This window comes from Rhinatrema bivittatum, chromosome 6, assembly GCF_901001135.1.
Source record: "Rhinatrema bivittatum chromosome 6, aRhiBiv1.1, whole genome shotgun sequence".
Taxonomy (NCBI): domain Eukaryota; kingdom Metazoa; phylum Chordata; class Amphibia; order Gymnophiona; family Rhinatrematidae; genus Rhinatrema; species Rhinatrema bivittatum.
The window spans coordinates 14293272-14320356 of record NC_042620.1 but is presented as its reverse complement, the minus strand read 5'-3'; the positions used below and the strand labels follow the sequence as shown (position 1 = coordinate 14320356).

Below are 27085 nucleotides of genomic sequence, written 5' to 3'. Positions count from 1 at the left end.
GAAAGAGTAATTTAACAATAGCCTGCATTTTCCATTATTGAATGGCTGCATAATATCTGGGTTATTTGTATACATGTTATTGCTTTTGTCTGCTTCATTATTCTATAAGATGAATTAAGTATTATGTAATGTATTGTAACATTTTGTTGTAGGTTTTACTGTAACCCAGCAGAAACACCAATGAAATGCATTTATCACAAAACTGGAAGTAAGGAGGAGCAGGCTGGGACCTACAGCCCAGTCACCTGACCTCCCTCGTGAGAAAAATAATGAGACAGGGGCTGGTGCAGGTTCTAGAACCCAGCGCGTTACACACTCCGAAGCGACACGGTTTGGGCAGAGAAATCTGACCAATTTCTTTGACTGGGTGACCAGAGAGTTGGATCGGAGAAGAGCATTAGCTGAAGAGTGCTTGGATTTTTAATAAGGGACCGTGACGCAGTCCAACATGGGCAGTTTATAAATAAATTGAGCCTGCTTGGGATGGGCCTGGTTTAGAAACTGAGGTGAAAAGGGGCAGTGGTAAAGGGAGTTCACGCCCAGGAGAGGGGCATTCCTAGTGGGGTGCTGCAGGGACCGCTCCTCGGACCACTTCTTTTCAGCACTTCGTAAGTCATATTGCAAAAAAGCTCTTGGGAAAGGTTTGTTTTTTCGTTGGTGATACCAAAATCTGCAACAAGGCAGACACCCAGGAAGGGGAGGAGGGATCTAGTGAAGCTTGAAGAATGGTCTAGAGACTGGCGGCTAAGATTTAATGCTAAAATGTCAGGGTCCTGCAAAAAAACCCAAGGGCGCAATGTAGTACTGGAGTGAATTCGCCTGTGCATGAAACAAGAGCAGGATCTAGGGATCCTCGTATCGGGCGACCTCAAGGAGGCCAAGTGCGTTTCACCAAACTGGGCCCGTAGTGCAGAAGAGTTGAGCGCCCTACTTCCCTTAAACGAAGGACTTTCCGGTAGCAACTGTGACTCTGATCTTAACGGACATCGTGCTTGGTAAGGAATTAGAGCCCATGACATGCAAGCTGGGGTGAAACCCCCTTAAAGCCTTAGATACCAATAACAAACCTTTAAACATTTTCCTGGGCGATGTGATCCCGTCGAGCCACGCCCGAGCTGCAGAGTTCTGCCCTGTTTGTGTAACGTGCGCACAGCCGAACATGGCAGCCCGAGGTACAGAGCTGCGCTGGAGAAATAGCCCATGCAGTTCTAAAATCCACCTGAGACAAGAATGCCTTCAGCTGCCGCCGCTGAAGACACCTTATTCAGATAAATAGGAGCCCCTGACTCTATTTCTAATGTGCAGAATAAGAGAGGCAGAGGAAGAGTCTAACGCCATCCCCAAATTATGCATTCGCTTTACACCGGGAAGGAGAACGCCTTGCGAAATACAGAACCTCAGTTTTGCTTAAATTTAACGTCAAACTATCCACGCAGAACCGTGCTGCGATTGTGTGAGCATGAAGCCAACCTTTTCCGGTGGTTCTCCGTAAAACATAGGGGGACAGACTTACAAAACGACAGCACGCGTGCACCCTAGAGGAAAGGCCGAATAGGGGAGCTAGGATGGAGACGTTTAGATACCTCCAAGGTGTCCATGCACAGGATCCAGGCCTGTTTCAAAGGAAAGGAGGTTCTGGAAGGAGGGGTCACGGGTCCAGGGTGGAAGGGGGTAGACTCAGGAGTAATCTTAGGAAATAATTTCTTTACAGAGAGGGTGGTGCATGCATGGAGCGGCCTCCCCTTGGAGGTGGTGGAGACAGGGGACAAAATCTGAATTCAATAAAGCATGGGACAGGCGCAGGGGGTCTCTGAGGGAGTGGTAGGGATCGTAGGACGGAGCGGCTTGTGTGGATGGGCAGGCTGGCCAGGTCATGCTTCCTTGCGTTTATGAGAGGGGCTCTCACGAGGTGCGATAAAGGAGGCCGAGTGTACGAAGCAGGCGCAGTCTCACACAAAGGCGAGATTTTCCCCAGACTGGATGCCCTTTTAGAAGGATCTTCCTAGATGGCAGTGCTTTTGGGGGGTTACTGAAGAGCAAACTTTGCTTGGAGTGGTTTTCTTTATATATTTATTTTGGGAGATGCAGTCTAGATTTTACAGTTTTACCAATTCCAAGATAGACCTCATCATTCGTACAGTCTGCTCAGTCTACGGCTAAGAAAGCTGCACGGACTGACTGCTGTTTCCCCATCTGCATATGAATTCATATTTTTTCATCCTGTTTAAAGAAATAAAAACAATGTGGCGGCAATGGCAGAGCACCAGGATACCCGAGAGACAAGAGGCTAAGGAACACAGCATTGTTTAAATGAAAGTGACACGTTATATATAGCAGGTCACACGAAAAGGAACATATCCCATTGATTTATAGAAATAACGAATGGGAAACGTCCCCCTCCTCCCCCAAAGCAACCCTAGCACCTTGAAATATGATTTACAATTCAGCACAACTTGAAAAGTGCTTCATTCAGCAAAAAGTATCACGTGGCCCCGTCATTAATCTTCTGCCGCTCATTTGCAATCTTTGCCGTTTTGCTCTCGTTTTCCTCTTGCGTAGTCTTGTGGCGTGGGTACTACTTCGTCTGGAGCGGTAAAAGCTGTGATGGATCCCCCCTGAGCTGCCCCCCCCCCCCCACTCCAGCAGTTCATGGGTGCCCCTTCAGAGCTCTGTGCACGCAGTTCACGCTACACGCTAAAGTCCTCACAGCACGTGATATGTCCCGCTGTGCCGTGTTCATCTGCTAAGTGCCATTTACTCTCTGCGAGTTGTTATCGATCTCTGCAAATCCTTCCCCTGTCTCGTGGACCTGCTGTGGCTTTCCGGCTAGGAGAGAGTCTCCTCGTGCGGTAGAACGGGATGGCGTTGAGCTCCTTCTTACTATAACTGCTAATAATCACTTCCGTAGTGCAATGCAACACACGCAGCGCTGCACAAAAGCACGTGAGTGAGTCCCTGCTCAGTAGAGCTTATGTTCTAATCAAGAGCAGAGCCCGTGCAAGGGGGATTAGGCGGCCTAGGCACCTTCTGCCTCCCCCCCCGGTCATGCCACCACCCCCCCATTAGGGGGCACCAGGCATGTGCGGCTGCGAGAGGCGACACACGGCCCCACATGGTCGGCTTCCTAAGCCCAGGCCTAGTTGGCTTAGTGCTTCCGCTGGCCCTGATCAAGATGAAGAGACGCAGGGCTCAGCACCGGTGACACTGCCTGCAGCCGCCCTCTTCTCTCTGCTCTTCTCCCTCTTGGGTAAGTGTACGTGGATTCTCTTCTGCAGCTTGCATGGGAAAACCTGGAATAATAATAGCAATTTAAAATTGCCCTTGCCTTTTCTGCTCCGGAATTCCCATCACAGTTGCATCTCGTCCCTCAGCTCCGTGGCCCCGTCTACAAAGGGTTTGTCATGGGGCGTTGCCGGACGTTCTCAGGCTGGAACTTCCTCCTCCTTTCTCAGCCAGTCTGTGATTTCAGGGGCACGACCCTGGAGCACCAGGGAGCCGAGTCTGCCAGTCAGTAGGGGCATTTCTCGGTGCTATCACCCTGGACACCCAAGGCTGTGGTAGGCCATGCAGAGGGACTTGCTGACAGATTGGTGCTGGAGATAATTTATGCACATTTTATCATCGTGAGTGCAGATCCCTGACTTCTTATTGCATTATCTGTAGTAAACCAATAATCTTGTTATGATATTACCATGTAATGATGTAATCATGTTATTTTTCTCTGCAGTTTTTCTCTTTTTTCCATCCGCCATCCTTTAATTATTTCTCTAGTTTTTTTTAGCCTCTGTTATCCCACCCCTCCCTGTTTTATGTAATTTCTATCTTTAGTTTGGATGTAAACCGATATGATGCACCCACTAATATCGGTTTAGAAAAGCCTCTAAATAAATAAATAAATAAAAAAACTGGCCACCACTTACCTAATGTATATAAAACCAATGTTTGTACTGTTTTCCCCACAGTCTGGGCTTTTTGCTGGTGTTAAGGTTCGCAGGTGAACCCAGCTAGGTGGGTGGACAGACAGAGCTTCACCCCAGAGATAGGATGATGCGGTCTCAGAATTACAGGAGTCCTCCCAGGACAGGGCAGAAAGCAAAGACGGCATCAGCTAGTCAGAACTGAGGATGAGGATCAGAGCCAATGGTGGGTCCTGACTGTAAGCATAAGGAAGAGTCTTCGTCCGGTGCGACCGGGGCATGATCCTTGCTACCAATGCGAGCCTCTGCCACCGAATGACCTCTGCCCGTTGCTATCTGTTTAAAACTCATCTTCCTCTACCACCATTACGATCGGCTCCCCATCACGCTGCCAGCACCTCGCTCTCTCTCTCCTTTTTCATTTCCCCACGCACCTCTCTGTTCATGGGAAAAGTGCTTAGACTGGGAAAGCCCCTTTGCTGTTCAGATGACCACAAGTGCTAATCCCTCGGAGACCGGCACTGGAGACCACGCTGCCAGCACCTCCTGGCTCCCTCTCTCAGCACAGGAAGCAGGCCGCACCGCTTCCTCGGGTGGGGACGGCAGCACCCTGTCAGTCTGAGCTGCTGAGGGACAGCTCGTTGACCTCAGGCTCAGCAGTACAAAACCCTGGGTCTCCAGCCCCTGGCGGGACATCCGTCTTGGTCTTCAGTGCTGTCCCAAACTGGAGGGGTGAGGAAAGACCTCGTTCCAGGCGAGACTTGCCCGCTCCCTCTGTTAGGGCTCATCCCGTTTCATCTGAAGCACCGGAGTGTGGAGGGTAGAGAATGAAAGTACAGGGTAATGCAGATGAGAATGAATTTACTCATTTAAGAAGTAATATCTCAAAGAGATAGTAACTCAATAATACACCTGGCCTTGACCAACATTACTCAAATAATGATTTTATTTATGAAATTGTAACCAAACTTTATTGGCACCTGTTAGAATGTACGATATCCTACATTTACTTACCTTAGTCTATGTGCCTATCTGTAAACCGTTGCGATGGTATATAACTTAGCGACGGTATAGGAAAGTTTTTAAATAAATAAATAAATAGTGCTGTAAGGTGACGGGGCCCTGCCTTTAACTAGGGGTCTCTTTCTGCATTCAGGCAATTCGATGCTTAAGATCCGCCTTTCACTTGGTGATGTTGTCCTGGCTCTGGGAAACTGAAAAATCTCTTGTGATTAAGCAAATGGAGCCCAACTGCCCTAAATCAGTTAAGCTGAGTTTCCTTAGGACTCCCATTACCCCCTGCCTTATCCTGAAAGATTCAACCCAATTTTAAAATTTGTGAGCACTCTGAAAGCAGCTCCTGGTGCTAAGAGCGCTTTTTGGCCAGAACCAGCACAGACTTGGCAGTGGCACGAGTGCAAACCCTTGCATTAAGCTGCACTACCAGGCAGTGCGTGTGCGGCCCTGGTGCTGGCATTGCCCCAGGGTATATGGGGAGGATCTGTACTCCTGGAGGCCTCCTCCTTCCACTGCGGGCACCGCGGGGTCAGGAAATCTTTCCAGCTGAGCTTAGGCCATGAAAGGTCAGGACGCTCTGGCACCGTGCCCCACCCAGTGTAATTCCCAGCCCGTTCACGTGCACCCCTCCCTAATCAGGGAGCCATTATAAGACCACACTCCCCCCTCCTCCCCCTCAGTTCTGACCAATTAGCAGAGATGAGAAAAGCCTTCCCTGAATGCCACTGCAATGCCAGAATCCCTGGGCCCCTCCTCCCTCCCCAGGCCCCAGCTGCCCTCCTGCCACTCCCAGTCAGTTTCTCTCTGGTTTAGGAGGTGCTGCTTGATGGGGATCCTGACAGAGAGCCCTCAAAGCGTAAGGCAAACTCCCGAAGGAAGTTCATTAAAGCCAGCTGGGGCTTGGCTGAAGCCGCTGACCTCTCTCTTAGATCACCACAGCAGCTGCTATAATCCAGCAGGCCTTGATGCTTCTGAACTGGACAAATCAAAATGTTTTAGGGGTACATCAACTAAGGAGCAGAAACTGTGCAGGAAATCGGAAATTTCCCTTAAATTCTGTTATTTAGGTTTTTAAATTATTATTTGTACTTCCTCTGGTGAACTCTTCACATAAATTACATTTATCCTCCTTGTCTTGAAACAGGTGGTCTTCATTCTAGCTGCAAACAAAATATTCTGTAGAAGTCACTGCATGAAGTTATGAATGTATATTATGAAGATAAGAGGTACTGTCGTGCAGCAGATCCTGAACAAGCAAATAAAAAAAAAAAAGATATGCTCTAATAGTGTGACATGTGGGAAACCTGAGCTCAACTCCCAAATCCTTGGGCTGGGGGTGCTAGGCTGGGGTTCCAGTCAGGGCATTTCAGAGGCATATGGTGGCTGGGTTAGGATCCCACTTGTAACGGGGCCTAGAGAGAGCTGCCGTGTGAGCCTCTCAGGTAAGATATACATCAGGGCAGAGAGGCATTTAAACATGGGGAGAGAAAGAAAACGCAAAAATAATTCAAATCGTTCATAGCCTAAAACGGACAGGGGCTGGGGAAAATGGCTGCCATGCTCGCTTCCTTCCTTGCTCTCTGTCCTTCAGGCTCAGGAAGTCCATAGCAATCAGCCGCCATTTGCGGTAACTCTGGAAACACAGTTAAAAGCTCCAAGATGGCAGATTGACGGTGTGCCCCGTGTGCCTGTCTGAGGTGGTCAGTGTGTAAATCCTGCGTTATCTACTCATGGGGAAAACACAAGGGGAAAGTCCGAGTTTTTCCAACCAAGCTCAGACCTGTTCCTCATTCTGGCTCGATTGCCACCCCAGTGAAGTGGCCCAGACAGATGTAGATAAAGAGCACCCAGATGTGAATGACAATACACTGCTTGTAGCATTTGCTAATGAGCAGTTTATGAATATAAAAAGAAATGAAAGTACAAATAAAAAAAACATACTTTAAAATGTCTATATGTGAATGCCAGAAGTCTGAACAGTAAGCTTGGTGAGTTAGAACGTATAGCATTATACAAGGATATAGATATTATAGCCAGTCAGAGACCTGGTGGAAGCAGGATAAGCAATGGGGCACTGTGATACCAGGGTATGAATTATATCGATATGATAGTAGTGCAGATTGAATGCCATATTTTACATACAGTGCCACCCCTCTATCCAGAGTCAAGCATGATAAAAATCCTGCAGGAAACAAAATGCTCTATTGAATGCTTATGGCTAGAAATTCCATGTGTGACGGGCAAGAGTATAGCAGTAGGGGTAAGCTACCAGTCACCTGGCCAAGATGAAGAAACTGAAATGCTAGCTGAAATTTAAAAATCTAATAAATTTGGCAACACAGTAATGAGTGATTTCCATTACCTCAGTATTGATTGGGACAAGTTAGAGATGTTAAATTCCTAGATGTCACAGATGACCACTTTATGGAGCAGCTGGTCCAAGATCCAAATAGAGGGGCAGCTACTTTCAGTCTGGTCCTTGGTGGAATGCACGACCGAGTGGAGCCGCTAAGCAATAGTAATCATAATGCAATCACCCTCCTCTGCACACTTTATGTATGTTGTTATGTTTACCGCCTAGAGCTTCAGTAGGGTAAAATAAATAAATAACTATTGGTGCATGATGCTGGGCTGTGCATTGGGAGTCACCACCCAGGAAAGGAACCGTGGAGTCCTGGGGAGTAATATGTTGAAATCCTCGGCTCAGTGCGCAGCAGCAGTGAAAAAAAAGCAAATAGAATGTTAGGAACGGAGCGTAAAATGGAAGATATCATAATGCCTCTGTATCGAGCCATCTCGCCTGTGATGAGAGGCTAGGCGGGCGAGGGCGTTTCAGCTTGGAAAAGAGATGGCTGCGTGGGCACATGATAGTTTATGAAATCACGAGTGGGGTGGAACAGGTAAATAAAGGAGGGTTATTTACCCTGTCAAAAACTACTAAAACCAGGGACACTACATAAAAGTAGCAACCGCCAGATGTAAAACAAATAGTGGAACGTAATTTTTCACGCAGTGCAAACTATGGCTAGAGATCAAGGTGACCAGCATAGGAGGGTTTGTGAAAACAGAGAGAGAGATATTTAAGTCAGGGTGGATTTTTTCTCTGCAGTGTTTCTTTTCTCCACTGAAAATAAATTATTTTGGTAGCCGACAAGCATGACAAAAATGATAAGATTTAAAAATAAAATCATTAGTGGAACAGGTAAATAGGGAACTGCTATTTATTCTTTCAAATATTAAAATAGTTTTCTCATTTCTAGCCATGTCTAAGCGTCAAGCTGAAGAGAGTTCAGGTGACATCTGAAAAGCGGTGTTTGGGATTGAAGATGGGGTGGTTGACTGTTGAAATGGACTTACCACATGGCGCTGGACTGCAGGTGCTTCTGGGAGAAATTTCTAGTTACTTGGAGATAGATGGTGTGATCTGCAAAATTCATTTTAAAACTGGATCTAATAACGAATGGACCTCAGGAAACCCTGCAATTTGGCAGCGGCTGCCAGCAGAGCCCATCCTGTTGGCAGCTGACGATGAGTCCCGGCAGAGCCACTGCAGAACCCATATCGCCGCAGCTGAAAAAGAGGGGACCTGTAGGCATAATGACGAGGTGGAGAAGAGAGTGAGCCTGTGAGAGTGTGTGTGTCAGTGAGCAGGCTACAGAATTTGAGAGAGTGCTTGAATATATGTGTGTGAGGGCCACTGAATATGTGAGAGTGCCTGAGTATGTATGTGTGTTTGTGTGAGAGAGAGAGAGCGCGTCACTGAGTGAGAGAGGGTGCTTGTGTGTGAGGGGGAGATAACCACTGAGTTTGAGAGAATGCCTGTGTTTGTGCGGATAGAGACACTGATTGGGAGAGAGTACTTGTGTGTGCGTATGTGTGTAAGAGGGAGAGAGAGCCACTGAGTGTGAGAAAGTGCCTGTGTGTATGTGAGAGAGCCATTGAGTGTGAAGAGCCACTGAGTATGAGTGCCTGTGTGTGTGTTTGTGAAAGAGAATGAACACGTGTGTGTGGGGAAGAGAAAGAGGATAAAGTTTGTACACCCTCCCCCCCCCCCAAATAATCCAGGACAATCTCAAGACTGGAAATCAAACGTTCCCAAGTATGGAGAGCAGAGGGGGTTTTTTTTATCCCTATTAATTTTAATTCTTGGATGTTGTTTGATATGTTTGCTGTTTGTAAATGTTGTATTGATGTATTATTTGCAGTGCTGTTTGAGTCCTGGGAGTTAGTGTTGTGTTGAAATGGCAGATTTGTCTCTTGGGGTAAACTTTATTCTCGACAGGCTGTGATAGCTTTTATTGGAGCTATGTAAGAATTATCCCAAAATGCTGTATGTGAGCCATTGAGACAAAATAGGACCCGTCTTTATATGTGAATATCTCTGATCTGACATCTGAAGAAGGGGCCTATGTAGTTTTAAAAGCTCTTGTACCATATTTTTAGGTACAGGTATTTTTTGGTAGCCTGACTTGGTCTGTTTACCTAATAGGTGATGTATTTGCGATTTAGGGCCTGATGTAATATTTGCAATGTTCGAAAAAATTAAAAACAAAAAGATGTGAAAAGTAATATTGTACATGCAAAGTTTATAGAATTACTAAAACAAACTGGTATCTGACATTATTTGATGTGCACAAACTTCGTTCCCTTGCAAAGGGTTACCAGCAGTATCAGGATATGGCACGCAAATTAACAGTCATCTAGCAATTCTCAACTTTATGTGCAAAAATGAGCCATAAACAGATTTTTTGCACACAAAATTGAGAGCTGGTAGATGTGCCATATCCTGATACTGCTTGCGGCCCTTTGTAAGGCAAGAGACAGGGAACGAAGTTTGTGCAGGTAAAATAATTTCTGATACGTTTGTTTTGCAGAAAGCATGCAATCAAACCAAAATATTTCCATCCGTCAAGACTTTGTGTGGCCTGGGTCCTAGCTGTGTGATATGATCGAGCCAATGCTGTGACGGTTAACGGTGACGTCATCAGTGATGTATATTATGCCTCCAACTGTGAGAGCACATTCATGAGAAAGGGCATTTTGGAATGTGTTACTGACACCCAGAAGTCTGCTAACTCCAATCAATGCTTCTAAAGCTGAAAGAGTATCTCAGTCTCGCTCCCTCAGCCCCCCTATCCCATCCCCCCCCCCAGAAGGGTACTCCTACTGTGTACACTTTCCACGGTACACAAGATTGACAGTTCTCCTTTCCATCGCTTTCCCTGATGGAGACTGCCTGACTCTACTTTTAAATGTGACGCAGGCCCAGTGCTACCGGGTGTGTATACCGTGCAATTGCACGGGGCAGCACACTCGGGTGGGCGGCAGCAGGGGAGCCAGCAGGGTCAGCTGGTTCAGAGCCTGCCCTGCGGACAGTGGTGCAAATGTAAGGGAATGAGGGCTGGGCTGCTGCAACATTTTCTAAGGAGAACACAACTGCTCCCGTTAAGCAGAGTGGCTACGATTCCCCCACGCAGCATTTTTTTTTTTTAAGTTCCTGGTTCCGCACAGCCAATAACTAGGCTGAGAGCGGCAACAGCTAGCAGAACTGACCTCGGTCCCGGAAGCAATGGCTTGGTGGGGCATTGCCTGCAAAATGCAAGCACCTCTGCTTTTATGGTTGCCGACGGATCCCTTTACACTGATAGCTGGAGAAGAGGTCCAGTGGGGCCCCTGCATCTCCCCTCCCTCCCGCATCTCCCCTTCTGCTGGCGGTGAACAGCCAGAGGGCCCAGTGGGGCTCCAGCACCTCCTTTGCCTTCCGCGTACCCTCCTGCTGTGGCCAAACAACGAGAGACACAGCGGGCTGCCAGCATCGCTCCCACCCGCGGTGAACAACAAGAGCCCCGGCGTGGCCACGGCACATCCCGTCTGGCAGCGGCTGAAGAAGAGGCCTGGAGTAAGACCGAGCCTATCACAGAGCTTGTGTATGTGGAGTGTGTGAGAGCTTGCGCATACATATGAAAGCCTTTGAATGTGCATGTGAGAGAGAGAGAGAGAACCGGTGAGTATGAGAGCAGCTGTGCAAGTGTATTTGCACAGGTGCTTGTGTGAGAGAGACAGCCAATGAGTGTGAGTTTACCTTTGTATGTGTGAGAGAGAGAGAGAATAAACTTGTGTTAGAGTATTTGTGAATGAAAGACAGGGTGAGAATAAAATTTGTGCACCCTCTTCTTCCCTCAATAATCCACAACAATCTTAGGGTGAGTGGAAATCAAAAGATCACAGGTATGAAGTGCAGAGGATGTTTTGTATCCCTATTAGTTTTAATTATTTGGTTTTATTTGAAGACTGCTGTTTTGAAACCTTTTATTGGTGTTTGTTTATTTTAATGAGTTTCTAATTATTGGATGTTATTCTGTTCATCAGCCATTTGGAAATATTTATTCTTTTTATTATGGCTGATATTTTATATTTCTTGTTTGTGTTGTTTGATGTTTTATGCCATATAGTGATGATTCTGGTTTTCCGCAGCTGCATTGCCTACAGAATCTGAGGCAGTTTCCAGTTCAGTTTTTGTCTGCACATTTCTATTTGTATTTTATGGTCCGTTTATTGTAGATTTGGTGAGCGTCTCTGTGCTGTACATTTTTGACCGAGGTGAGGTATTCGGCTAGCATTACAGTTTCTACGTAGGGATCTACTGCAGCCTGATTTGTTCTGTTTTCCTGATAGGAGGTGTATTTTGAATATTATTTTTATACGGTGTGTACTAATGGGAAATGTGCTTGTTCTGCTCTGCACCCTTTGTTGGGGGGCATTTCCATGAATGCAGGTGCAGGGATTTTTTATTGGGATTCTGTCCTATCCTCTGAATGAATGAATGAATGAATGACAAGAGGCAGGTGGCACCTTACGGACTCACCACTTTATTGAGGAGGGAGTGCATCTGACGACGTGGACTCTGTCCTCGGAAGCTCAGGCCTCGATAAACTGGTTAAGCCTATTAGGATGCCACCCGCCTCTCGTCATTTTTTGTCCTATTCTGTACAGAACCCAAACTTCACTCCCATATACAAGAATGTTATTCATTAATGCTAGCTAATCATTTAGTGATATGGTTTCCACTGGCTAGAGGTTTACTTGCTGCATAAAAGTTTATTTGTTGCATGTCTAGAGATGTTCCTGACATAAACGGGCAGCACTTTGCGACAATGGTGCAAAATGTTCCTAGCGGTGCAGTGGCGCTCTGTCTGAGCATGGATGCAGCTGTTAAGAGGCGAGTCTGGAGAGAGCCATGGGATACCACCCCCCACCCCCCACCCCGGGCATGGGTGGGGGAGGGATGGGGGCAGCACAGTGATTGCACCGGCCCCGATCTGATGTCATTACCCGGGTCCCCAGATCACCACGAGGTTGCAGCTCTGGCAGCTGCCACAGCATTCGCTTCACAATCACAGCGGAGAGAGCCACAGAAGGGCGGCTGCAGGCTGCAAACTCTGCAGGAGAACTGGCAGGAAAGAAGTAATAAGCATCCAGCAGAGAGCGAGGAAAGAAGTGGCCCTAGCAGGGAGGGGGCAGAGAAGAGAGAGTGCAGAAAGGAGCAGGGCGAGGGGAGGGGAGAAGAGAAGAGGTATCTTATGGAAGGGGAAAGAAACGTTTGCAGTAGAGAGGGTGGCAAAAGAAGGGAGGAGTGAAAAAGTTAATAATAAAAAATGACTTAACAAAACGGTCTTCCAAGCTCTGTGGTGCCTTGTGAAGGACCTGCGTTTGCACACATCAAGCAATGCAAAGTATGCAGTTTATGGAAAGTTTGGTAACCCCTGCTGCAGGATCTGCCCCCTCCCTCCTCCTCCCTCAATCCAAGCTGCCAAAGAACCCCCCCTCCAAAAAACAAAAAAACCCCGACTCCAGCTGGAGAGAGTGCGAGGTGCGCATCCCCCTCACATGCAGCAGGTCAGACCTTCTCTTTAGTGACTCCTCTGTGTGCGCCGTTACCCGTTCGGTGCTGCACAAAACCCAATTAATAAGCATCGAATTAAGCCTTCCATCAAGAGGGATTCATGGTTTACGTGTAATCCTGCGGAATTGCTACACAGATTACACCTGGTTCACAGGAAAGTCGGCCTTTTGTTTAACAGGACCCCTCCGGTGGATTTTCCCATAGAAATGAGCATCTCCCCTTTAAATCATCAAAAGGCCAAGCTCTAGGATTTGACCTAACCCCGTCGTGCATACGCATATTTTCCACTGAAGATCCCCATCACGCTTCCTAGAACTGAGGTTTATTAATGAGCACTGCCCGGCCTGCCTTCCTGCTTGGTTTTTAATGGGCACACAGAGAGTTTGTTTATGCATTCAGATAAGGCCTACAGCACCTTTCTGTGGTCTGGGGAAGGGACTGATGTAGCAAGGTCCTATAATCCCGGCCTGGAAGAGAGGACCATCCACGCACATTGCCTTCTGCGTTTTGCTGATTGTCGCTGCTCGCGAGGAGTTTCCTCCCCTCATAATGCTCTCCCCCTCCTGCTCCAAAGCAAAGGCAAAAAAACCTGGCAGTAGTGGAGCAAAACTCTGCATTTTTTTCACTGGCCCACAATGTATTTATTTATTTAAGGGTTTTTATATACCGCGGCACGTTGGTAACATCACCTCGGTTCACAGTGTAACATAACACAGCAACAGGCTTTACAATAAATTTCATATCTAACAGGGATTGAGCTAACTGGGACATTTCAATATAGGAAAACAGGGGGGAGTTAAATATTTGGTTAACATTCGCAGTTCAACATGGGGAGTTCATATTTGGTTAATCTTAGCAGATCCACAAGAGGTGTTCGCTAGAATGATAAGAGTTAGTGCATATCTAAGGGGCTATATAGAGGGGAGGTATACCAGCGAGGTGGAGGAACGGTGAGAGGCGGGATCCAGTGAGGGGGTGGGGCGGAGCAGTAAGTGAGCCCTCCAGCCCAGACGGGTTGAATTCCTACCCTGTGGCCCAGCTGGCTCAGCTCAGAGATGGGGGAACTACTTTAACCGTACAAAAAAAAACCTCCGAAAGTGTTTGTTTTCTCTCTGCAAAAATGTATTTATTTATTTATTTATTTCCACTGTTTCTGTTCCACCAATCTCAGCGGGATTACAGTCAGCACACACAGTAAAGCAGGACAACGCAAAACGTAAACACGCCAAATCAACTGAAAAGCAACGCTGCTGTGCATCTGATGAATTCAGCCCAGCACCATGGAACCTGAGCATCTAAGTTTCACTTCAAAGCCATAAACTCACCCTGTGCCTGTTTCACTCTTTTTCTGTTCTCGTGGGGTTGTTGGAGGGCTGAAGGGGGAAAGGAGCCCAGCTTCTTCATCCCAGTCGGAACCCTTGGCCCATCCATCGCCGCGTCGGCAGTGGAAGGCGGACGATTCCTCTCAGACCCCCTTCCGCCTCCTCTGCAAAGCTCATGCATCCCAGCGCCATAGCCCCCGGCACAAAGCCAGGTGCAAGCTGCACGTGGAAGGCGCTGTGGTCGGACGATGCCCAGTCCGGGGTTCCACGTGCACGGGGAAAACTCCCTCCGCACACCACCCTCCAATCAGCCCCCATTGTATCTCACCGCTCTTCGGTACCCTCTGTCTTAATTATCTCAAGCTCCCAGATCCTGACACAACTGTCAGGTTGCTGGCCACAGGCTATGAAATCAAGGTCTACTCACAGCGTAGGAGGTGCTGTTCCCTTCATTAGCTTGAACATAGCGTATGATAGCAGGTTCCCAGTGTTCACACTCCCGTCCGGGTCTGAATATCCAGTTTGCTTCCGCATATATGCAGGTTCAGACAGGATCACTTCACAGGTTCAAACTTCACAGTAGGGATGTGCAGCGACAACATTTGTTTATTTTTTTTTTAATCATAGGTCGCCTCCATTCATTCGATTCGACATTTTTTCATGTATGTGTTCCATTTGTTTTTCATTTCCCATTAAAGTAAATAGGGGAAGACGTGCAGCCTATTTTGAGCTCCAAAACTGGACTTTTTTTTTTTAATCCGTTCTAATGAAATTTGTTGGTAAGACGTCATCAGGAGGGGGAAGAGAAGGATGCCAAGGCACCAAGAGTGCAGCAAAGTGGCATGAATAGCCTAAGGCACTGCAAAGAGGAAAAATGGTACCAGCAGTGGCAGGAGCTCTCCAAGACACTGTGAGAGGGGGCAAAGCAGCAGCAGGAGTGGCAACAACACCCCCAAGGTGTAGCATAAGGGATCTAGCAGCAAGGCAGAGGGACAGCAAGACCCCCGAAGTGTAGCAGAATATAGCAGTGAGGCACAGTGGTAGCAAGACCCCCCAAGGTGTAAAATCTTGGATTTGGCAGCAAGGCAGAGGGACAGCAAGACCCCCCCCCCCCCCAAGATGCTTTCAGTCTTCACTTGCATGGAAATTCTGGGAAACCCAGTACAGGCAGATTGATTAGAGAACACGTCCTCATACGCAGCGTACGGAGCGGGAATGCCACAGGACGTAGTAGCCAGGGGATCCACCGCAGAAGGTGTCACCTTTTGCAGGCAGGACTGGTGGCAAGCTGGACCCCACTTTACTAGGTGCAATGAGGCCCAGTTGAATTGGGGAGAATGCTTCTGTAGCCAGGGGAGCCCAAGTACTATAGGGTGGATGGTCCAATGCTGGTAATTCAAGTTCTTCAAGATGTAAAGCCCCAGTGCATAACTGGACAGGTTCCATGGTCAAGGAGATACGGCCGGGTAGTGGCTCTCCATAAATGGAAGTGATGCACAAAGATGTATCTAGTGAACGGGTCTTTATACCCAAAAGCTGTACAAGGTCTTTAAGGATAAAATTACCTCCTGCTCCGGAATCTACCAAAGCAAGAACCAGGAAGGCCCAGGAGTCCCAAATTAAAGTGACTAGTTGAGGGGCTGAAGATGTTGCACCCAAGTTCAGGACCCCTACTGAACTCGGGTCAAGGAGTTTTCCCGGATGGATAGGGCAGGTCTGTAGATGGTGGTCAGGTGCTCCACAATACAGACATAGGCCAGTGTGTCTCCGCCGGAGGCGCTCTTCCAGTGTCAGCTGCCCACCACCCAACTGCATAGGTTCTTCTGCTTTGACCACTCGAATATCACTGCAGGGTGCAGGGTTGGTAATCGGTGGTGAGCGGAGCAAACCTGCGAAGGCTTCTTGGGCATCCGACTCTCCCGGTGACGCTCTTGAAGACGGTGGTCAATTCGGCCTGCCAAGTCTATAAGGTTATCCAAGGAGGAAGGGAGCTCCCGTGCAGCCAACTCATCTTTTAACTGCGGAGAGAGTCCATCCAGGTACATAGCTCAGAGGCAGTCTTCCTGCCAGGCGAGCTCTGTAGTCAAAGTCCGAAACTCAATAGTATAATCAAATAGACTTTGTTGTCCTTGACGAAGATGTAGTAAACTGGTGCTTGCCACAGCATGTCGCCCAGGATCATCAAATGTCCGTCTAAAGACAGCCACAAACTGAGCCAGTTCCTTTAACAGGGAGTCAGAGCATTCCCACAGGGAAGAAGTCTAGGCCAGCGCTTTCCCTTCAAGGTGGGACAAGATAAACATAACGTCTTCCTGGAAGATGGAAGGCTGCAGGGCAAATTGCATGTCGCATTGATTTATGAACCCTCTGCAGAGTCTGGAGTCGCCACTGAAGTGTGGAGGTGCTGGGAGTGCCAACAAGGTTCGAGGCATCAATGGAAGTGGCTGTGGAAAAGGAGGAGCTGGAGTAGAGCCGGGCTCAGTGGGACGATCATTAAGCCGGGTATGAAGGTGTCCAATGGAAGCAGGTAATGTTTCAAGGAAATGCTGCTGTTCTTGAACCTTAGATACCAGGTCCGTTATGGCCTGGAAGGCACGCGGCTCCACCGAGTCCATGGCCTTTGCAACCTGTTACGTCGGAGGTGGACCCTTGGGCTGAGGTGGGGTTGATGCAACCTGTAGGCAAGGGCCTATGGGTCCCCACTGTCAGCAGGTGGAGTGGGCTGAAGCTAGAGGCCACTGGAGCTTCACTTATACCAGCCCTCGTTCCCCTCAGGTTGAGCCTTTGGGTGCCGGAGCCATCAGGACTTAGGTGGGCCTCGAGGTTAGCAAGAGGTGAGTAGCTATACAGCCCAGAGGCAGCAGTCTGTAGATGGCGTAGTTCTATCCTGGACTGGATTCGGTACGAGGGCTCAGGTGCCAAAGGAACAATAGGGAACTGAAGGCACCTGAGCAAAGGAAGGCCTAAGCCTTGAGAGTTCACGTCCAGAGGATAGGTGAGGAAATGCATCATTGACAGGCTGGATTCTGAGCTGGCTGTGAATGGTAGTTGTGGCAAGCAACGAAGAACTCTGGACGAAGAAGAGTCTGTAGCGTAGTCGTACAAAGCGAGGGTCAGGGCACTGAGAAGGCAGGTATAGTCAGTCCAAGCAATAGTCACGATATGGAGCAGGTAAATGTGGTCAGGCAAGGCAGAGTTCCGGGGCTGGAGAGAAGCGGAAGAATGGTCAGGCGTAGCACAGATCAAGTCCATGGAATCAGTCCAACACATAAGCGAACAGGAACTAGGAGAAAAGGAACCACAGGAAGACAGGAACACATGATGAGTCGAATCTAGGATCAGTAATGAGTAGGGATGTGAATCGGGCTTCGGACGATTGAAAATATCGTCGATATTTTCAAAATCGTCAGAAATCGGGGGTTCCCCCAAAACGATAGGAAAACCCCACGATATTGTTCGTGGGGGTTCTCTTATCGTTTTGGGGGAGGGTGGGAAAAACGGCACACAAAAATAACCCCTAAACCTACCCTGACCCTTTAAAACTAATCCCTTAGCTTCTCCCACACTCCTGACCCCCCAAAAAACTTTTTACAGGTACCTGGTGGTCCAGTGGGGGTCCCGGGAGCAATCTCCCGCTCCCGAGCCCTCAGCTGCCACTAATCAAAATAGCACCGATGGCCTTTGCCCTTATCATGTGACAGGGTATCCGTGCCATTGGCCGGCTCCTGTCACATGGTAGGAACACTGGATGGCCCGCGCCATTTTTAAAGATGGCGCCGGCCATCCAGTGCTCCCTCCATGTCACAGGAGCCGGCCAATGGCACGGATACCCGGTCACATGGTAAGGGCAAAAGCCATCGGCGCCATTTTTATTAGTGGCAGCCGACGGCCCGAGAGATCGCTCCTGGGACCCCCAATGGACCACCAGGTACCTGTAAAATGTTTTTCTGGGGGGGAGGGGGGTCGGGAGGGTGGGGGAAGCTAAGGGATTAGTTTTAGAGGATCGGGGTGGGTTTTTTGTTTATCGGCTCGGGCGCAGCCGATAAACAAAACCGCGATCGAGCCGGACGAAAAAAAAACAACACGATGTGAATCGGAATCGATTCCGGTTCCGATTCACATCTCTAATAATGAGCACGAGGAGTACGAGGAGTACAAGGCCTCGCTCCATAGCATTGCAAAGGCAATGCTATGGAGCGAGGCCTGGGCTTTTATACGCTGAAGAGTCTGATGTCAGTTCCCGCCGCGGGCCCTTTAAAAGAATCACCGATGCGCGCGTGTTCGCCTAGGAAGGGGCGTGGCGCTGGTGGCGGCGTCTCTCCGCGGGCCACGCAGAGAGGCCCGACGGGCAGGGACATCTTGGCTAGCAACACTGGGCAACGTGGCAGGACCGGAGGCACCGGAGGGAACCCAAGGTTGGAGCTGGCGTCCCACCCCCGCCAGCGAAGAGGAGCCAGCGGCTGGAGTCCGTCTGAAGAGGTGAGAGGGCCGCGCCGCGGGGGGGCCACAGGCGGCAGGCGTAACAATTTTATAGACCTCTCTCATATCCCCCCCCTCAGCCATCTCTTCTCCAAACTGAACAGCCCTAACCTCTTCAGCCTTTCCTCATAGGGGACTCCTTCCATCCCCTTTATCATTTTGGTCGCCCTTCTCTGTACCTTTTCTAATTCTGCTCTGTCTTTCTTGAGATGTGGTGAGCAGAACTGCCCACAGTACTCAGGATGAGGTCGCACATGTATGGTTGGCTTCCAGGATGCACGGAAGTTTAAAAGGAGTGATTAGAGCCAATGCATCTGATAAGTAAGGATCGGCAATAATATAAGTTTATCCAAAGAATCCTAGGGAGCAGTCACGTCAGGCTGAGGCTCAGGCCTGCTATTATGGGCCACCATACTGATGACTTTCAGGTGGCTAAAAACCCACTTACCCGGATGTTGCTAAGTTAGGCAGGCTAAGAATTTTTACTCAAGAAAAAAAGTTTCCAATGCCTGAAAATATAGCCCCCTGGGTTGAGGCGGAGTCCCGTCATCCTTTTTCTATGAGAACATAAGAACATAAGAACATGCCATACTGGGTCAGAGCAAGGGTCCATCAAGCCCAGCATCCTGTTTCCAACAGTGGCCAATCCAGGCCATAAGAACCTGGCAAGTACCTGGCAAGTCACGGCATTACATATAGTGCTATACCATGCCCCACTGTAAGCCACTAGAACCAACTTGTTCACCTCCGTTCACATTTCACCAAGTGGAGATCTGAACCCGTGGGCCGCCACTTTTCCCAGTACCAGCCCCTCTTACAGCTTCATGGGAAGAGCTTACTCGGGTTCAATCCGAGCTCCGCAACAAAGCCCCACGCCAGGCCAGCTCCTCGGACCACGATTGTCCCTGCTCCTCAGACCCCTGCGCCATGCAGAACATCTGGATTTCAGGCTACTCACACTGAACATTCACAAGACAGACTGGGACTTGGTAAAATAACCGGGGAAAGGCAGATCTGTTGAGGAGGTGGAGTTCTGAAGTGCCAGATCTGAATTTCAATTTCTCGCCTTTCCAAGCTCTGAGCATAAGGCGAGTTACAATTCAAGTACAGCTGGAAGGTCCCTGCCCCTGAAGGCTTACGCTCTGTGGGTATTTGAAAAGCCAGAAACTGTAGAAAAACTGCAATAAGCAAAGATGGAAAAACAACATTTTCTGACACACAACGCGGGTTAATGATTGAAAGGGCTCTGGATTGAATTGTTATCTCAAGTCTAATTTTAAACTTGTCACTGTTTGGCCGGCTCACTGAAGCTTTCCTTTCCCCATTCTCTTTTCGGCTTCGCTGCTATTCTCTGCAGTGGATAAACTTCCCAGAAAAGGTCCCCTCTGCCGCTGCCACCCTCAGCCCTCCCCCTCCTCCCCCCCCTCTGCATGTTTCCAGATGCCAACACAAAGTCAAGATTAACCTTGCATGAAAAGCAAAAAAGAGTCACTTTGGCAAGAAGGGAGAACTACGGGGAGATTAGATTAGCCCACGTATGTGGCCCCTCCGTGCAGGGCTGGTTTGTTAGCGGCACAGACCACCCCACCAGCTGGATAAAGGGTCTGGGTATCAGATGTGCCCTGGCTGCAGGAAGACGTCTGTCTGTGGCAGTCTGTCCGCCTGCAGGCAGGGTGCTCTCGGCAGGTTTTACAGTGGAAGGGAGGTGCTGCAGTCCCAGTAACCTCCTGGGTGCTGGAGAAAGCTGGAGAGTTTGTGGGTCCTTTTCCTAGACACCCACCAGACGGAAGGTCCCAAAATATGCTGTTCATGAAGCCACTGACGTCACACAGGTTCCTTTTTCAGGTGTCGTCAAAAAGGCCCCCCATCTTTCAATCCTATCGGAAGGGACCAGCCAGCGGCAGCTCTCCGGATGAGGATTCTGTCCATCCAATGAAAAGTGTCCCAGGCTTCAGAGAATCCGGCGTGGGAATGAGTCAGAAAGCTTCGAGTTCTAGCCTCAGCTCTGTAGCTAGAGAGGCATAACCAGCAGGAAAAAGGAGGTGATGATGTCCCTGTACAGGTCATCGATGAGGCCTCGCCTGCAGTACTGTGTTCGGTTCTGAAATCCGTATCCCAAAAAGGAGAGACAGGATCAAAGCGATCCAGAAAAAGGCAACCAAAAATTGTGTGGGTTCTGTGCCAAAAGACATAGGAGATGAGATCTGAGAGCTCAAATATGTATAACCTAGAGGAGGAGGGAGATGACGCAGAATTTTAAATATCTGAAACGTATTAACGATGCAAAAGAAACAAACCTTTTCCAGCATAAAGAGAGCTATTATGAATATAAAGGCCAAGGGATAGATTCAGGACATCATCAGAAAATATTTTTTTTTCAGGGAAAGGATGGTGGATGCCTGGAATGTCCTCCTGGAAGAGGAAAACAAAACAGTGACAAAAATTCAAAGAGTCGTGGGATAAACACAGAGGATCTCTAGTGGAAAGAGCATGCAAATGAAGCCCTGGGGTAACCTGTGATAACTTTATTATATGGGGGTAACCTGCACAGAGCGGCAGGGGGTATCCTGCACAGAGCAGCAGTTACAGCTATAGACAGAGCATGAGGGGGTATCCTGCACAGAGCAGCAGTTACAGCCATAGACAGAGCATGAGGGGGTATCCTGCACAGAGCGGCAGTTACAGCCATAGACAGAGCATGAGGGGGTAAAATGCACAGAGAGGCAGTTACAGCCATAGACAGAACGTGAGGGGGTAACCTGCACAGAGCGGCAGTTACAGCTATAGACAGAGCATGAGGGGGTATCCTGCACAGAGCGGCAGTTACAGCCATAGACAGAGCATGAGGGGGTAAAATGCACCCTGCACAGAGCAGCAGTTACAGCCATAGACAGAGCATGAGGGGGTAAAATGCACAGAGCGGCAGTTACAGCCATAGACAGAACGTGAGGGGGTAACCTGCACAGAGCGGCAGTTACAGCTATAGACAGAGCATGAGGGGGTATCCTGCACAGAGCGGCAGTTACAGCCATAGACAGAGCATGAGGGGGTAAAATGCACAGAGCGGCAGTTACAGCCATAGACAGAACGTGAGGGGGTAACCTGCACAGAGCGGCAGTTACAGCCATAGACAGAACGTGAGGGGGTAACCTGCACAGAGCGGCAGTTACAGCCATAGACAGAGCATGAGGGGGTAAAATGCACAGAGCGGCAGTTACAGCCATAGACAGAACGTGAGGGGGGTAACCTGCACAGAGCGGCAGTTACAGCCATAGACAGAACGTGAGGGGGGTAACCTGCACAGAGCGGCAGTTACAGCCATAGACAGAACGTGAGGGGGGTAACCTGCACAGAGCGGCAGTTACAGCCATAGACAGAACGTGAGGGGGGTAACCTGCACAGAGCGGCAGTTACAGCCATAGACAGAACGCGAGGGGGTAACCTGCACAGAGCGGCAGTTACAGCCATAGACAGAACGTGAGGGGGGTAACCTGCACAGAGCGGCAGTTACAGCCATAGACAGAACGTGAGGGGGTAACCTGCACAGAGCGGCAGTTACAGCCATAGACAGAACGTGAGGGGGTAACCTGCACAGAGCGGCAGTTACAGCCATAGACAGAACGCGAGGGGGGGTAACCGGCACAGAGCGGCAGTTACAGCCATAGACAGAACGTGAGGGGGTAACCTGCACAGAGCGGCAGTTACAGCCATAGACAGAACGTGAGGGGGGTAACCTGCACAGAGCGGCAGTTACAGCCATAGACAGAACGTGAGGGGGGTAACCTGCACAGAGCGGCAGTTACAGCCATAGACAGAACGTGAGGGGGGTAACCTGCACAGAGCGGCAGTTACAGCCATAGACAGAACGTGAGGGGGTAACCTGCACAGAGCGGCAGTTACAGCCATAGACAGAGCATGAGGGGGTAACCTGCACAGAGCGGCAGTTACAGCCATAGACAGAACGTGAGGGGGGTAACCTGCACAGAGCGGCAGTTACAGCCATAGACAGAACGTGAGGGGGGTAACCTGCACAGAGCGGCAGTTACAGCCATAGACAGAACGTGAGGGGGGTAACCTGCACAGAGCGGCAGTTACAGCCATAGACAGAACGTGAGGGGGTAACCTGCACAGAGCGGCAGTTACAGCCATAGACAGAACGCGAGGGGGTAACCTGCACAGAGCGGCAGTTACATCCATCTGGTGGGCGTCTAGGAAAAGGGCCCAAAAACTCTAGCCTGTGCTAGAACTGTACTGTATCAGAACCTATAGAAGATCCGTGCTGTGCCACTGAGCCTCTACCAGCCCTGTATAGAGCCTCTGAGCCTGTGCCAGACCTGTACTGTGCCACTGAGCTTTCAAGAAACTTGTACTATGCTAATTAATCTGTGCCAGATTCATACTGTATCACTGAGCCTGTACTGAACCCGAACTTTGTCACTCATCTGTGTCACAGCATTATTGAGCCTGTACTGGACCCACCCAATGCTGGTCCTCATGTACTGGGACGCAGCCTGTGGGAAACAATGCTAGAGAGCTGTGATAACCTAGTGCTGCCCATTACAAAGGAATGCAGCGTACTTAATTTGTCCTTGTGACATAACACTGGAAACATACACAGCTCATTGCACTCACAGGAAAACACTCGTACCAAAACATGAATACCTCAGCAAAGCATGAACACAGTACCTGAAAAAGCAGAGCTTATAGGCAGAGACACACATACATGCATGCAGGTACATAGGGGCCAAGACATAGAACCCCTGAGCACAGGACACACGTATGAGGGGCACAGACATAGGACAAAGGTACAGAGCGGTCAAGACTCAAACATGCAGGTACAAACAAAGCACACATGTACAAGGGAACTGAGATCAGTCCTGTGGGCAAAGGATACAGGTAGAGAGGAGTTGTGACACTAACACAGGGCAAGAAGGGCCAAGACGCAGACCGAGGGCTACAAGACACATGTACAGAAGGGCCGAGAGACAACAGGAAGAGATGAGGAGGTGCTGAGACAAACACGGGTGCTGTCCAGAGATATATGCACGGTTCTACACGTACAATAACATGCTGAGAATTCCTTATGGGCTTAAAGTCTGAGGCAGGAAAGATCAATAAAAGGTGAATTATGATGAACTGGACAATAACTCTAGCCTGGGTCACTAAATACTGTGACCACTATAGGGCAGGAATGAGGAGCATTGTCAGAGCTTGTGTGTGTGTGTGTGTTGGGGGGGGGGTCTCAATACTGGAACTGCAGGAGGTGCTGCAAGGCTGGAGTGAGGTTCCAGGCAGGTCCAATCCACCACCTACCCAACCATTTTGTGAATTTTGAACTAACATCTGATATCCATAGAATTTGTGCTTACTGTACAATTGAGAGGGGTTTTTTTGAAGATTCAGAGGAACTTGGTCCTACTCAAGCTGGATTTTGGTCTAGATTTAGTACAAAGACAGTGTTTATTTATTAATTCTTTTTACATACTGACATTCAATCTCAATTGAGATATCACACCGGTTTACATTCAGGTACTGTAGGTATTTCTCTATCCCCAGAGGGCTTACAATCGTTTGTACCTGAGGCAATGGAGGGTAAAGTGACTTGCCCAAGGTCACAAGGAGCGACAGCAGGACTCAAACCCTGGTCTCCTGGTTCATAGCCCACACTGCTCTAACTACTAGGCTATTCCCTGAATGTGGATGGGTTTGCAGGGGCTCAGTTATAAACAGAGATTTGTTTCTGGTTATTGGTTTAGATGCTGTAACTTAATTTTGAAAAAAAAGAGAGTGTTTTTTTCATTTCTTTTCTGTTTGCTGTGTTCTAATTATTGCTTAGTTTATGGATAAAAAGACCTTTGCTGATGGGAAATTTGAGGCAGGGGGGATTGTCAAAGTAAGTTTGTTTGAAGTCTTGGCAGTTCAAAGATGCTCATTAGCTGTGTTACAGTTGTTAATTGAATTTCCTAGGAATCAGGCCTGTGTGCTGTTTATAACTCAGCCAAGCAAAGAGTGATCTGGCATTCTTTCAGGGGCTCAGTTACAAACAGAGGTATTTTTTCTGGCTATTAATCTAAGAGCTGTGATAATTTTGAAAAAAAAAGGAATATATTTTTTATTGCTTTTCAGTTTTTTTGAAAACGGGATAGTTTTTGTATTGCTTTTCTGTTTGCTGGGTTAGTATTACTGCTTAGTTTATAGAGAGAAAGGGCTGCTTTGCTGTTAGGAGACTTCTTTATTTATTTATTTTTTTGCCTTAGAGACCCAACTATCCCACCTTATATTCTTATGCTATAGATGGCTCCACTAATTAGAGGGTTAAAATACACAGAATAACTTGACATTGGTTGGCAGAGAAACATAAATATATATACCCTGGAGTGCAGGGGTGATATGATTCAGACCTTCAGATACTTGAAAGGTTTTAATGATCCAAAGTCAGTGACAAACCTTTTCCATTATAAAAAAATCAGCAGAATCAAAGGTCACGATTTAAAACTCCAGGGAGGGAGACTCAGAACCAATGTCAGGAAGTATTTCTTCACAGAGAGGGTGGTGGATGCCTGGAATGCCCTTCCAGAGGAAGTGGTGAAGACTAAAACTGTGAAGGATTTCAAAGGGGCATGGGATAAACACTGTGGATCCATAAAGTCTTGATGTGAATGAAGAGAAGAGGCATGGGAGTGGCTTGCGGGAATGATGGCTACTTCCTGGTGATTAATACCCTTATTCAATAAACACACACGGTTAATGCGACTCCAAAATTGCTCTATGCTTCAACGGCAAGAGGAAATGTGGGACTGATTTGCATTCACAAATAAGTGTGGGAGTGGCTTGCTTATTACGGTGGTTACTACCCCTAACCAATTAAACCTGATACTTCACTTTGAATACATATACAGTGCAGCTCACTGCTTCAATGGCAGGGGGGAATAAAGATAAGAGGATTTACAGTCACAACTACCACCTAGGATTGAATTGCATAGTCTGGGAAAACAAATAAGCATGGGAGTAGCTTGTTTGTTGCGGCGGTTACTACCCCGAACCAATACTTCACTTTGAAGTATTGGTTCACTGCTTCAACGGCAGGGGGAATGAAGAAAAGAGAATTTATATTAAGACAACCAACAAGGTTTGGATAAGTTCTTGGAAGAGAAGTCCATTAACGGCTATTAATCAAGTTTACTTAGGGAATAGTCACTGCTGTTGATTGCATCGGTAGCATGGGATCTTCTGGGTGTTTGGGTGGTTGCCAGGTTCTTGTGGCCTGGTTTGGCCTCTGTTGGAAACGGGATGCTGGGCTTGATGGACCCTTGGTCTGACCCAGCATGGCAATTTCTTATGTTCTTATGCACAGGCTGGGTAAACAAATAAACGTGGGACTAGCTTGCTTATTGCGGCGGTTACTACCCCTAACCAATTAGGCTTAATACTTCACTTTGATGCAGCTCCAGCACTGCTCTCTACATCAATGGCAGGGCTGGAAGGAAAATTAGAACCAAAAAGTTACCAATAAGGGCCCTGACCTCAGCGGTCAGAGAAACAGATAAGTATGAGAAAAATAACTGTGAAAGCTTGCTGGGCAGACTGGATGGGCCATATGGTCTTCTTCTGCCGTCATTTCTTTGTTTCTAGGTTTCTATGAATCATTTGTAAAAAAAAACCCAAAACAACATAACACTTAAGTAACTTAGATGTAGTGGCTGTCATGGAGATGTAGCACATGAAAAACCATAACAGGGCTAAAGTTCTTGGTTACAGCCTAATCAGGAAGGACAGGATAGGAAGAAAGGAAGGAGAAGTGCCGGTATATATAAAACATAATATTAAAGTAAGAGAACTACAGGGCTTACAAAGTGAAGAGGAGGTTACAGGGGTTAATCTGGAAAGAGGGAATGGAACATCCATCTACATTGCTATACAAAGCTCCGCAGGCAGAAGACATGGACAGTGATTTAATAGAGGATATTTGCAAACTTGCGATGAAAGTTGAAATGCCGTTGCAAGGTGATTTCAATCTGCTGGACGTGGATTGGAAGATCCCAGATGTGGGGTCTTCTAGAAGCAGGGAGATCCTGGATCCTCTGCACGGTGACCTGTTGATGGAGCCTACATGGGAGGAGGCAGTACTGGACCTGGTGCTTAGCAATGGGGACAGGATTTCTAATGTAGCCAATAACCATCTGATGTGGTGCAGTTCAGGGTTAGAGTGTGTAGGCAGTGATGGTGAATCCCAGACCTCGGAAAAATAACTTAGTTAAAATGGGGAAATACCTCAAGGGAGTCGTTAGCTGGGTGGGAAAGTCTAGACGCAGAAGAACACAGGACAAAACTAAAAGCAGATATTGTAAATGCAACCAACCTTTTTGTGAGAAAACCAAATACAGGTAAAGAGTTAAAAGAGGCCACTATGATTTTCAGAAGAAGTAGCTGAAAGGGTCAGGAAAAAA

The 27085-nt window shown here is 48.1% G+C and overlaps 1 protein-coding gene and 1 long non-coding RNA gene across 2 annotated transcripts in view; one reads left to right on the top strand and one right to left on the bottom strand.

Annotated features, from left to right (window-relative positions):
- Positions 1-27085, bottom strand: part of TNS1 (tensin 1) — a gene marked incomplete in the record, with an annotated part of 1098810 nt that overhangs the window by 1042504 nt on the left and 29221 nt on the right.
- LOC115093411 lies at positions 2736-9456 on the top strand. Its single transcript, XR_003857304.1, has 3 exons — positions 2736-3247; positions 6079-6160; positions 8195-9456. It is a non-coding gene; the product is annotated as an uncharacterized LOC115093411 (long non-coding RNA).